Raw genomic sequence first — 14,406 nt, forward strand, 5'->3', positions numbered from 1 at the left:
AACTTTTCTTTGTCTTCTTAGCCAGAGCCTAAAATGTGCCAAACTTAACGTGCTCTATATGTTTAAAATAATGCTGACTCTCAGTGAGCTGGTGTCAAGTCACTTTAGATGGGTTATTTGCATATTTTGCTAAAAGTTTAGTCTGTCTTGACTGCAGCTAATTCATCGCTGCTCTGCCGGCTCTCTTTTCATGCCATGCTCACTTTAGCACCGTGTGTCTCTGCATACGCGATATCAAGGCAGTAAAATTATTAGACCCAACCAAGATCCGCTTGGACTGAGCAGCATCTTCAGTGGTATCGCCGGCGTTGTTTCGGCCATTAAAATTGGGGTTTGATGTGGTTTTGCTTAACTTTCTGTTTCTGCGTATGACAGCAGAAGTTGTGGAAGATGGACATCACCAAACCTTTTATTGAAATCTGTCTGTCAGCAATAATATGAAATCAAATGTAAATTTATTTTCCCGCAATCATGACCAGGATCTAAACAGATGGGTAGATGATTGAATGGACACATTTAATTTAATGTCAGTTATAATGTGAATTTAAAACTAATATAACTCATCCATATTCAGATATAAAACAGTGGCAGGTACTTATGGGTGCATAACTACAGTTTGACCTTTAACCCCAGTAGTAACAGTCATAGCTGGCCTCTTGTTTTTACAATCTATTACAGGTCTGACTTTTAGGGTCAGAGCTGGGGGTGCAGTTGCAATCACAAATTTGAGGCAACCCTGTTAAAACCACAGTGTATCTGTGATGCTGTCCATGCCAGAGCCCTTGGCCTGCATGACAGGAGATCCTCTCTCACCAACAGTGATTTCTTAAGCGGAGACTCCGCAGTGCCACACCTGTGGATGCAGCCAGCGCGGCTTCGTGTGGCAGATCAGACGCTTTCCGCCCACAGTGTGATGGATGCAGACAGTGATTAAGCCCCAGTCCCAGAGGTCATACGCGTTTTTTCTTTGTCTGGTTACGGCTTCAACAAACAGCAGACATTTACTAATCATCCCCCACAAACCACCAGAATAACGTAACGGAACCAATGTCTGTTGCTGTTTTTTTCTAACCTTAACATATCAATTTCTTAAAGTGGACTCAATCCATTTAATTGGACGGCTGATAAATACTGGCCTTTCCTGCACCTTGGATAGAGTGCAAATTGCCGTGTCCTTTGTACCGTTGCGGCAGTGTCAGGAGCAGACCATACATCTTAAACTCGCTGACAAGGTGTTAAATGATTGTACTGAATTTGACCGAATACCACAATCTGAAGGGTAACATGTATATTAGGGCATGGGGTGTTTTGTGTGTGTGTGTGTGTGTGTGTGTGTATATATATATATATATATATAAATATATCCTAATATAATATAAATTCTCTTTGATAAAACAGTAGGGCTACATTTTATGTGTTTGTGTGTGTGTGTGTATATATATATATATATATATATATAAATATATCCTAATATAATATAAATTCTCTTTGATAAAACAGTAGGGCTACATTTTATGTGTTTGTGTGTGTGTATATATATATATATATATATATATATATATATATATATAAATATATCCTAATATAATATAAATTCTCTTTGATAAAACAGTAGGGCTACATTTTATGTGTTTGTGTGTGTGTGTGTGTGTGTGTGTGTGTGTATATATATATATATATATATATATATATATATATATATATACACACACACACACACACACACACACACTTGTATCTCCAGATTTTATACCAGACTGAACACTTAGTTGAACACTGAATGAATGGGGGATTAGGATTTTTTTGCAACTTACTTAGCACGATAGAATTATAAAATGAATGCTATAAAATATTATTTTAAAAATTATTCCCATAGGCCTATTTCGTAAGTACTCTTTTCAGTGTGGGAAGTCAAGTTGCTGTGAGTAATTTTTGAGGCAAAGCATTAATAATTAAGTCTTTTTAATTTTACCATGGAATAATTCTGAAATTCTAACTCATTTTATTTCACACCTTAAGTAGAGGTAGACGGTCCGTGGTTTGTTGTGATGAATTTTGTGCGTTTCTGCTGATTTTGCTGGAGGCGCGCGCCCCTGCGTGCCCGTCTTAATACCCCTGACGCCACGGCCAAAAACATGAACCTTTGATTAAGTTCCGATTCTAAATATAGTTTATCTACAGGTCATCCCTCAAAGTATTAATCACGGCAATCCAATCTCAAGCTTTTCCTTTCTTTGTTATAATGCCAAATTAAAGTTTATTTTTTTAATCTGCGCTTTTTAAAGACCGCTATGCTTTCAGCTGCATTTATGTATATTAAACATTCAAAAATCGGATTAAATTATTTCCCTCCTTTTCACAAATGTTGCGGAATGGTATTTAATATATATGCCTACTAAGAATTCAACGACAAGACTAAATTATATTAAATACCATCCCGCAACATTTGTGGAAAGGAGGGAAATAATTTAATCAAATTCACGGAATTTGTATGTTATATATATATTTATACTTCAAAAAATCCTAATCCCCCATTCATTCAATGTTCAACGAAGTATATATATATATATATATATATAACATACAAATTCCGTGAATTTGACTATTTTACGTCCTAAAATCATTCTCGTATTACTTACAGACACACATATTAAACATACTGCCAATTTACACTTCTGTCGCGCTTTCTGAACAAAACATTAAACATGTCGCTGCATATAATTGATTATTTGTTTAAAATTGATCAAGTATTGTTGTGTAATTAAAAACTTTGGCACGGAGTGGGGGCATTATCCTCCCCGAACACTAAAGTGATGGGGTCGGTGACGTAACACATAACACATGGTCCTTTCTGGCCCCTGGTGACTGAACGCTCACTTTGATGTAGTGCGTTTGTTATAAATAATTCATGCTGTCTTAACTGTCAGACGAAAATGTGCCCGTAACAGATTGTTTTCCGTGTTTTTAAATAATGTCCCTTTTGTTTTCGGTGTTTATGAAGCCTTTTAACGCATCTCACTGAACTTTTTAATTTCCTTCTACGTGATGACTAATGGCGGTGTTTAAAACAGTTTGCGGTATGTGTTTTTGACTGTTTGTTGGGGGGTAGGAGTTTGCAGTGGTGAGGCTGACATTTTTCATCTTTAAGTAATTTTCATGGTGGGTGTTAATCATTGTTTGCTCATCAGGTCTGCCCAGCAGCGTGGTGAAAGTGTAATTAATATATATAGGCCTTTTATAAGTGATATAGTCTTTGTGGGTCATGGTGTCAGTTTTTAACTCTCGCGTGTTTGTTTACCTTTTCAGATATTTCTTTCTTTATATGCATGGAGTTATTTCAGCATTGTCATTAGATCTCGTCTTTGACGGTGCAGTGAAAGCGACAGCATTCCCAACATAACCCTTAGCAAAGCGTTTTTAAATGCAACTCTCAGATAAGAAGCATATTTCTGTGTCAGTCAGAGACAAATCACTACGATTCAGTACAGTAGTCATTTAAGTCACAAAAACGCGTTGTCGATATTGTTGTACTCATCTGAAGAAAACATAGAAATCTGATTTTGGTTTTATTGATTTTTATCAAAGATGTATCATCCGTAATTTCTCTTAGATTAATATAGTTACCCAATAACCACTTAAGTATGAACGTGGTGTTTTTCAGAAACGTCTTTGGTATTTAAGGTGGTGTAGCTGAAATCACCGCCAATATTTTCATCTCTCCGGTATTTTCCCTTAGATCTTGGTATGATACTCGGTATTTTACACTCCAGTTTTCATGCAGATGTACAAAAATTAACCCCCCTTTTCATTAAATTATTTCATTCTCAAAAATAATCATTTGTTTAGAGATCACTCTAAATCAATGATTATCAGTGAGTGATAAAACGTCCTTATTTGCATGACTATTCCCAAGCTCCAGACCGACGGAGGATGCGCTCGTAGACCGCTGGATGCTGTAGGATTTTCACAGGACAGTGAAAACAGCGGCTCTTACGGACGTCCTCCGCCGAGGAGCCCAGTCGCTGGTCCGGCCGCCGCGTCTCGTTTTGCTTGTTGTATCACGCTTTCTCTTTCCGTTCACACGGCTTCATATAGAAACTCGATCAGACGCCGTTTAGGGAAATTAGCTCAGATGTGAAATGGGTTAGAAATTTGATCTGAAGTCACATTTCTTCATAATAAATCTGCTTTCTCTAAAATATTGTACATCTATATCGGTTTCACAGGAGTACAACCGTCATTTAAAGAATACATTTATACTGACAAAACACACAATTCAATCAAATTATATATTAAAAAAAATACTCAGACGCAGGGATCGTCAACCTGTCAGTCCACGGACAAACGTGTCCGTGGTTAAAAAATAAAAATAACGTAGTGAAATACCTTGTCGTGGTAAAAACCGCATTTTGATCAAAATCCCCATCATAATTCGCCACGGTGCTGAACTCGGCTCTGATAGGCTACACGTTTACGTTGGCAAAATATATATACTGTATAAGAAATATGAGATAAATTATTTCTTATTTCTTTTTCTATTTGAGGATGTGATTTAGAATATTTAATCATAGTGGTGTTCCATTACATATACTACATAATTTTTAGACTAAAATTAAATCAGAAGTCCTAAGTTTTGTTGGATCGTGTCTTATTTTTCTGTTCTGTATCTGAAGGTGTTTCCAATGCATAAAAAATAATGGTTTATGAGTGTTTGGTTAATGTTTACTTGTTAATGTCTACAGCTTAAGTAAGGATATTTTACGTTTAGTTACCATTATTATAATCCTGCAATAGCAGTTGGAGGTGAGTTAATGTGCATTAACATGCATTCGATTCGATTTTGTCTTAGTGCAGTATTTATTTTTGTTGTAATTTATGTATTATGGACTTAGACTATTTTAAAGATCTAGTCTGAATTGATCATATTTGCATCATTCATACCATTACACCCATCAAGTTGTGGTACTTTGTGGTATTTGTTGTTTGTTGGGGGCCTGATTAGGGCCTTAGCTGTCTTTGTCCTGCCTGATACTCTTTAGCACCTCATCTAAGGTTTCTTCACATTACGCAGTCACACTGAGCCTGCATCACAGTCTCCCCCCTGCCTTTTGGGTGAGGGCGCCCCCTCCCTTGCCATCACACTTGGCCAGTGTTGCGAGTGTTGCCAGGGGGATGGACTGCAGGGCTGGCTGGGCCTCACCCTTAAGCGGAAATCAAACACTGACCAGCTTTGTCCCTCGGTGAATCACTGCTGAAGCACAGAGCCGTCACGTATCTGTTCCATATGTGGGACCATCTACCCCCCCCTGCCCCCTGTGGGCCTGACTGGGGAAAGATAATGAAGGATGGGAAAGGGTTGCTCTCCCCCCTGGGAAGTGGCTGGGGGTCCGTGAGGATGGTGGCCCGTCTGGCGGCTCGTCACCTTCGCCTTTTGCAGGTCGATCGAACTCCGCAACCTGACACTTGTTGGCGTCTTTGGTCACTGAAGTGTTTTCAGTATTTTTGTTTGGGATGTGGCCTTGTGACACCATTGATAACTAGTGAACTCTCATAGGCATTAAATATCATTTAGGGCAGCAAGAAATAACCACAATGTCCTGACAAGAGGCTGGAAAAGCCAGACACACAGAGTACTGACATGTAACTGAATCTTTCACTTCCTGTTTTTTTAGTCAACCCAAAGTCAAATAACTGTGTATTTTGTAAGAAAACTTGTATGAAAAAAATTGTGGAGAAGAATGGTATTGTGATCAAAATCGATCAATAATTCCTCCTATGCTCATAATTTCGGAAAGACTTTGTCTGGTGTTGGTGTGTAGAGTGAGTCCAGCTATTTGTGAGTCAAAGTCCACCTTGGCCTTGGTACCGCTAAGTCCGCTTTTGTTGCCAGGTCCGGGGGGGGGGGGGGGGATGGACAGGCATGGGGCAACTTCCTTCCCCTCTGAAGGCGATTCATCCACTGTCATGGACAGGGGCGGGGGGGGGGGGGGTAGCGTCACATACTGATTGGTGTGTCCTTGTACGCAGGTTGCCCCCAAGAGAGCCGTGGGGAGGATGGAGCCAAAATAACACCCATGGAACACTTGGAACATTCTACAGGGTGAACGTCGCAGGGATCAGTCAACAGGAAGTGACTTCAGCAGTAGGAATGGGCGTGGCTTACGTCACCGGTGCTGAGGATTAAGCACTCCTTCACTGTGGGAAGAAGGAGCTGTCAGCACCTACTTATACAATAACAGCAGCGACGGGCCTGATTGTCACTGCTGAATGGGCTCTCGGCTCTGTAAAGAAAGCATCTCTTATTTGTTCTCAGCAATAAAAATTCTGGGACATTCCCATAGAGCTGTTTTCCAGAAGCACAAGGTTAGTGAGATTCTGCAGAAATAACAAAAATTGCCAATAGAATTATTTCAGAGTGAATTTTAATGATTTAAGGCTTTACAGTCTGTAAAGTACAGTAAAGTATAGTCTGTATTTACAATCCATTTCAAAGCAATTTTGATTTAGGATTTTCTTCTTCTTCTTCTTTTTCTTCTTATAATTATTATTATTATTATTATTATTATTATTATTATTGCATTAGTGGAAAACGGCATAACTGATGATCCTAAAGTTACATTTGTTTTTAGTTCAAAACAGATATTAACAATACAGTTCACATATTAATAATACAGTTTAAACCATCTTAAACCATTTCTCTAGCAAAATAAACTAATATTGCCTTTGGCACAACACCCCAGTTATGCTGAACACAGCAAACCTATATTTGCCTCAAAGCTGCTCCCCAGATGTGGCCCATATGATCCGGAAGCTTCCGTGCTCAGGCTGAGGGTACGGGGCAGGAGGAGCACAATGTCATTCAGACTCGCCGTAATTTGCCGCGGTGTTTCATCTGCGCCGTGAGCCGGTTACCTTTATGCAGGTGCCCCCAGGCAGTCTATACCAACCCCCACCCCCAGCGCCCCAGCTTTCTCAGTATCCACCCGTGAATGAAAGAAGATCATTGTTCACCTGCTGCTGGAGGACTCGTGGAGATCTGAGACTCCACCAGGAAACTTTCCCACCAGGCAGAAGTGACTCAGCTAGTGATTCAGCACCTCGCTGCCCCCCTTCCCACCTACCTGAACCTAAAAATAGCCCCCCAGCCCAGGCACACATGCTGCCATTTTTCACTTTATTTTTTATTGTACAGTACTCTGCAGAAGTCTTAAGCAGCCAAAGAAAACAATGTTTGAATGATCTTCCTGTTGGTGTAAAACTATGGTATTATGTCTGTCACTGTGCGTCAGCTTGGACATGTCAAAGCCTAAAAAGCTAAAATCACCCCAGTGCTTGCAGCCATGTGGTTTTTGAATTAACCACTAGCACTTTTTTAAAACTAATAAATTAATTAATTGAGCTGGTGGTGAAATTTAATAAACCCACGGAATGGTGCCCCCGAGGAGGGGTTTGGCTACGGAAGCGGATTTCATCTCGCCATGCAGCAAGGTGTCAGTAAAATTTTGGAGAACAGAAGACATTTTCGCTAGTTCTTATTGTGTTACTCTTAATTTGTGTTTTAAAGCTATTTTGGGTTTTTTGCTCCGACCAAAAGTGCACTTACTACACAGACAAGCAGCTTTAAACGTTGCTTTTTGACTTTTGCACACTTCTGTGTGTTTTCTTACTCTTCTGTGTTACTACATTATTACTGTTGATAACACACTCAGCTGCTGAAGTCCAGCCCCCCTTGTCTTGTACTATCCTGTGTTTTTATACTTTTTGAATGACCATGAATCCTTCATTTTGTCACTCGCGTTCTGTTCACCACACCATGCTTCTGGCAGAATGTTATTTCATGCCACTGTGTTCCTGTATATGGATTGTATGACAATAAAGCCCATTTGACTTAATTTGACTTGAGTTGACTTGGCTTGAGTAGTGGAGTAGTGGAGGGTCAGGCCACCATGTTAATAAACTGTGATCTTTTAGGCAGAACTAGGAGTATATATGAGCTGCAAAGCCTGCACATTGCTGTGTTATTATTACCGTATTGACTCTGTAAAAGTGGGATTAAGGATTTGAAACAGTATGTGGGATTGTGTACATCTCAGGCAATTTCCGCACTTCCAGGCTTTCCAGAGCTGGGCTCAGATGTGGCTTTGAGGTTCTGGAGACTGTAATACTAGATGCACTTCTCTTCAGCTCTGGAACTGAGGATTTCAGAGCATCTGGAGAATGATCCTCCTGCTCTCAGTGACCAGGGGCCTGTATCACAAAGTGAGATTTGTTGGTTAAATAGGATTTAAGGTAGTCTGGGCTATATGTAAATAAACTAAGATAAATTCTGTTAAAGGTGGTGAACCTTAAATCCGACAAGGTAACTAGCTGCACACCCCGGATCTTGCTTCATGATTCAGGCCCCAGCACTCAGCAGAGCATCCCCCTGTCACCAGGAGGTCAGAAGCATGTTGCATGATAGCTCTCTCACACGTCGCACCTCGCCCTGGTCGCTAACCCATGCTGGGAGTGTGGGAGTGTAAAAGGTGTGATTACTCATCTCTAAAGTCCATCTAACCATTCAGTCTAAACCCCATCGGCCATTTAAAGTCATACTTGTTGGACGTCCCACTCAGTGGGCTGCAATGGGGTGGATGAGCGCAGATAACAAGATGCTAGCTAGCATGGGGGGCGGGGGGGGGGGGCTGATGTTCTGGGGGCACCCAGGTTTGCAGCATCATTCCAAAACTTCTCAGGTTTCTACCATAATATAGAGAATGTGGTGTGAGACAGCGCTGGATTTGTGCCGGATCCTGCCAGAGCGCATTCCGGGACCTGGCTGTGGCTGACTGTCTACACCCCGCCACCTATTAGTGTGGATCTGGAAGCTCCCCAGTTATCCAAAAAGAATAACATAAAGAGATAAAATAAGCATGTTATTTACAGACCAATTTTCACGCAATTTCATGTTCTTTATTAGTTTGCGGCTACTTTTAAAAATACATTGCATGCTTTCAGCGCCGTGTTTTTTACACCTTCCAGGACCTGCACCTGTCTCATTATCCCTCTGCTGTCATGTTCCCTTAATCTTCTAGGACCTTCTGATTTACAAATTAAGCCCTGCTCGTAACGCAGGCCTAACCCTTCTAATTGAGCGTGCTAATTACTGCTCTAACTGGCTGACTCGTTAATTTAGAGTGACTTGCTGCTTATAATGAAATGCTGACATTATGTCTCTGTTTGTGTGACTGAGAACTTCTCAAAGCTACTAAATACTAAGCATTTCTAAGTACTGTAAGACTGCATTGAACTCAGCACCACTATTATAAATTTTGTTTTAATCATTTTTCCTTCAGCTGTCTTAACACTCACAGTCAAGGCTCCAGCAGAGACAGCAGCTCTACAGAATGATCTGTGGCTGCTCACATTTTCAGAAGCACTTTAATGAAAAGCGGCACATTTTCACTCTGGCTGAAGAGCCGCTCGCAGGTCGAGGCCCTGATGCTGACCTGCAGCAGGTGTGCGGGCTTTAGTGTTTAGCGCTGATTAACGGGGGACTGTTTGGGTACTTAAGCTCAGGTGTGGCTGTGCTCTGGAAGCGTGTGGGTGGGTCAGTTTGAGGGATGTTTGAGAGCTGAAATGTGTGGCCTATGCACCCTTTACTTAGGATTTGGCAATCTGGCTATTATTATTATTTGTGCATGTGTGTGCGTGGGCCATGTGCTGTGGTTCAGGGCATAGGAAAAGGATTCTTTTACCCCCCACCCTTCCAATTCATGGTCCTTGAATTTAAATTAAGTTTCCACCCCTAATATCAAACTCCATCGCCGCTGACCGCCCTTCATTGTGGAACAGGCCTCTGTGTTTCGCTACAAAGTTTCATTTTTTTGTTTAATCTTCTAAGTATGGGCCCTTTAGAATTTGAATCCAAGCTGAAATGATCCTGTTACTTGCCAGCCTGCATGTGATCCTGAAGCTTCTCTATTAGCTCTGCCTGAAAACCACAGCTTTTGTTTTTTTTTTCTTTCCACGCCATCGTCTGCTTTTTAGGGCACCTTACTTAAAAGGCTTTATACACCCCAGACTGCACACCTGTGGTTGGGAGAGGATGGGCCCCCCAGCCACAGCTACCCCCCACCCCCCCCCCCCCCCCAGCAGCCTTCCGACATACTCCTCGCGCTGTGAGTTGGTAACACGCCCACACCTCCTCGCACGCCCCCCTGCCCCAAATGAGAATTGTCTGTTACAGGCTCTATCAGGTGGGACCATGCTGTGCTCAGGGCGGGGGGGGGGGGTGATGTTGGGTCAGTGGCAGCTGCTAGGTGAAACTCAGGCCACCCCAGTTATCGCTCTGGCCCAGGCAATGGGGGCCTTATCTGTGAGCAGAGTCAAGGATCCCCTCAGGGAACAACTTGCTCTTCTCTCTGGAAAGTGTCCAATCCCCCCCCAGATATTTTTATTTCTGCTTGATTGCAGTAGCATTGTGGCATTTCATAGTCCTGCCTTCTGTGACCAGAACGGGGAGGAGTCACATGGTTTGTGCTCAGCCTGTCGCGGGCAGGCTGGGCCTGGCATCTCGACATAAACAACGAAATGTCACGAAGGGCACCGTCACCTTGTGCGACAGTTGGTGATCGTTTGCCCCACATCACTGTAAAATGGCTGAGTGCATTCTTCACTGCCGTGTCACACTGTAAGAAAACAAGTGACTGTGATCCCTGGTGGAATGAGCCTGTGTCTCACCTGCCGTGCAAAAATGCCAGCGCACCAGGAAATGCTGCTCAGTAACAGGTGTCTCCTGCCCCCCGCCCCCCACCACCATATGAGAAGTGTTTTTAGACGTGTGGGGAAGGTATTTTTGCACAGGAATTAGTGTTAGTGTTAATAAGAGCTTTTGCAACGCATGATGTGGTTCTGGGTCTGATTTACCATAAGTGCCCCTCTTTCTGCAGCCTAACCCTCTCCTGACGCAGGTTTTTGCGCAATATATTGCCTGGTTACGCGGCGCTGTGGTGACATCAGAGATGACTAGTGTCTTTACTCGCGTCAGTAACGAAAAAAAAAATTCTAAAAATATAATTGTTAGGGAGATTGTGCTGGTTTATCATAATGAAAATCCTTCACTCAACTTGTCAAAATGAATTATTTTATGTCATGATTCATTAATAATAATATTATTTATTAATTTGTATTTATTTGTTAAAATATTTTTCATTAAAAAACACATGTACCTATTCACTGTGTAATGCACACCCATTGGGGTCTCCCCAGTTTAAAAATGTGTCCAGTGTAGTGATTTGTAATCATCAGGCAGTTCAGCAGGTGTCTGTTGCTCGGTGACAGAGCGAGTGCTTTGTCATGTACCCACACAATATACTAACTGTTGTGCCAGTCCTGGGGGAAGGTAGGGCATGTCTGGGCTGGTTGCCGCATTACTGCCCCCTGCAGGATTCCCGCGGTCAGTGCTCCCAGGTACCCCAGGCGGTGCTTCCAGCCGTAAAAAATCATGGCACTCCATTCCAGACTCCTGGGAAAGCATGATACATTTTTATTTGTCCAAGAGTGCCGCACATATATCTGTTTGTGGAGAAAGCAGGTCCAACAGCCCTTAGAGCAACTGAGGATCAGGGGCCCTATGAAGAAGCTACTTTTGCAGACCTTGGGATTTGAACCAGCAACCTTCCAGTCACAGACACAGCATCCTGACCCACTAAGGCACATACCAGTCTTTGAGGCTGGGGTCGGCCCACTCTGCTCACTGACGCTCCATGACCGCTGTACTCACTTATTAAACGCTGGCAATGAGGAATCACCGAGCCAGAAGCAGAAATAGGCTCTTTATCCCCATGTATGCGGTGCGGTTGGAACACGGTTGGAACACCTGGAGCCGGGGGCTGGATGGGGGGAGCTTCTTCAAGACCCCGGAACCAAAAGCCCCTGTGAGTCACCGGATCCGAACGGCAGCTCCGGCTTTAACCTCCTCGCCGAAATTCCCCAGATTTCCCCACACTGGCAGCAGCCTGCAGGAGCCGCTTTGTTTCTCCCCCCCCCCCCCCCCGGGAGCCTGTTGTGAGCTGACACACGTGCCGCCAGTTTCGCTGTCGGCTTTACCTCTCCACATTCTCACCCAGGAAGCAGGGATCTGTCATCAGTCTCGTGGTTCCTGAGTAACCATCTATATTCCCACGTCTTTCATTACTGTCACACGTCATTGTTTATTGTGCAGAATTAATTAATTAATGCAGTAATTGTCATGATGCTGACTTGGAAAAAAGGAGGAGCTCAAAGAAGCTGACAGCAATTAGCATTAATTTATTATTCATCTATTTATTGTTCATTTTTAGCCCCCACATGTTTAACCCAGTCCGTTACGCGGCCGCTGCCCTCCCCCTTATTTACATACACGCACTGCACTGTGTATATGAGGCTTTGTACATAAACCTTGTGTCCATCCCCCCCGCTTCACACTGTCCTGTGTTTTGCACTGTAAGTCCTGTGAAACCCCCCCCCCCTGTCACTCACTGTCTGTATGCCACGCCGCGGTCCTGGGGGCCTTATTCCATGCCATTGAACGGCATGACAATAAAACCCCCCTGACTTGACTTGAACATTCAGGGGTTGGAATGGTGGGGGGGGGGGGTTTGTGGGTCAGTCTCTCCCCAAACTCCTTAACAAGTCGCCAAGGTGGAAGGGGGGGTGAATCGGTCCGAAACTCGAATCTCCTGGCATTGCTTTGCCTGGCCGAGCCTGACTGGTTAATTAAGTCACATGTCTCATCCAGTAACGTGCTCCAGACATCCCACATCTCATCGATGGTGTCACGTCCAAACTGGACCCCCCCCCCCCCACTGCCCCTCTGCCTTTTCCGCAGGTGCTGCCCATCTGTTTGTGTTGGTGTGGCTGCTGCTGGTGTCCTTCGCTGACAGGAGCCCAGTCAGTGTAGTATCCTCTGTGGGAGGGGGGGCGTTTTAGCTGCCGGTGATATTAATGGTTCTCTGTCTTCCGTTAAATTGGCTGCTCTCACCTCATGCGCTGCTATGTGTCGGTGTCGGTTTGCTCCGCTGAACACGACGACAGTTTAAGCCCCGCCCTTTCTTCTGCTGGCCACCCCCCCGCCGTGTTCTTATTCATAGGCGATGAAGTCATCGCTCGTGGGGCCAGACATCTGCCTTCACTCCTACTGCTCATGCCATGCGTGTGTGTGTGTGTGTGTGTGTGTGTGTGCGTGTGTGCGTGCGCTAGTGCCTCACAGCCACTGGGGACACGCCCGGGCATGCTCTCGCCTGGGGCTCGGTCCCGCTCCCCACAACCATAGCCTTGAACCGGCATCTTCTCTGACTCATTAAGTGCATATTAGCCACTGCAGCTGTTTCTGATGAGGTGTTTATAGATTAAAAATCCCCGAGTCTGTTCTTTAAAAACTGATATGAAAAGTTAACACTGAAGCTGCTCTGGAGAGTGTCTCGCTCTGCCTGCTGATCTGACTGTCGCTCTGCCTCCCGTTCGGCCTCCCGCTCTGCCTGCTGATCTGACTGTCGCTCTGCCTGCTGATCTGACTGTCGCTCTGCCTCCTGTTCGGCCTCCCGCTCTGCCTGCCGCTCTGCCTCCCGCTCTGCCTCCTGTTTGACCTGCCGCTCTGCCTGCTGCTCTGCCTCCCGCGCTGCCTCCCGCTCTGCCTCCCGTTCGGCCTCCCGCTCTGTCTGCCGCTCTGCCTGCCGCTCTGCCTCCCGCTCTGCCTCCCGTTTGACCTGCCGCTCTGCCTGTCGCTCTGCCTCCCGTTCGGCCTCCCGCTCTGCCTCCCGCTCTGCCTGCCGCTCTGCCTCCCGTTCGGCCTCCCGCTCTGCCTCCCGCTCTGCCTCCCGTTTGACCTGCCGCTCTGCCTGCCACTCTGCCTCCTGCTCTGCCACGCTTTTCCTTCCCGTGGCATTTTCGGGATGCCAGCGCTGCTCTTGGGCCCTGTGTTGATGTGTTGACATTCAGGATGGCTGAATGGACTCTCTATGGGGGCTGTCAGCTCTGCCAATGTGGGTCCTGGGCCTCGAGCAATGGAAACCATCTGTCTGGAACTTGTCAGGAGTCTCCTGAACCCAGGAAGGTCCCTTGCTGTACAAACTGCCCTGTGGATCCAGGTTCCGGCCTGGCGTGTGGAGGAATAAGGCACGGCGCTATTTTAGATCAGCCCATTTTTTTTATAAACACAGGTTCCCTCATTGCAGGGGCCTCTCACATGTGTAAAGTCAATTATATTTTAAGAATAGTGACATTTGTGAAAAAAACCCTCTGGGTAACCCCTCCCCCTCACTTGACCTTTGGCTTTTGATAAGAAAAGGAACTGAGAAACTGGTCGGTGGTGAATCGGCAGCAGTGCTGCGAGACGCTTTCTGACTCCTCTCATCCAATGACCTTTGAACTGTGTTGCTCCTGTGA

General features: G+C 44.6%; 1 long non-coding RNA gene across 1 annotated transcript in view; it reads left to right on the plus strand.

Moving 5' to 3' along the window:
- The window catches only part of LOC111852348 (uncharacterized), a 41,625-nt gene extending 33,733 nt beyond the window's left edge, over positions 1-7,892 (plus strand). The window contains exon 4 of the long non-coding RNA XR_002840212.2: positions 6,028-7,892. This is a non-coding gene — a long non-coding RNA (uncharacterized lncRNA). The remainder of the gene's footprint in view (positions 1-6,027) is intronic.
- The last annotated feature ends 6,514 nt before the right edge of the window (positions 7,893-14,406 follow it).

Source organism: Paramormyrops kingsleyae, chromosome 3, assembly GCF_048594095.1.
Source record: "Paramormyrops kingsleyae isolate MSU_618 chromosome 3, PKINGS_0.4, whole genome shotgun sequence".
In the NCBI taxonomy this organism is placed as follows: Eukaryota; Metazoa; Chordata; class Actinopteri; order Osteoglossiformes; family Mormyridae; genus Paramormyrops; species Paramormyrops kingsleyae.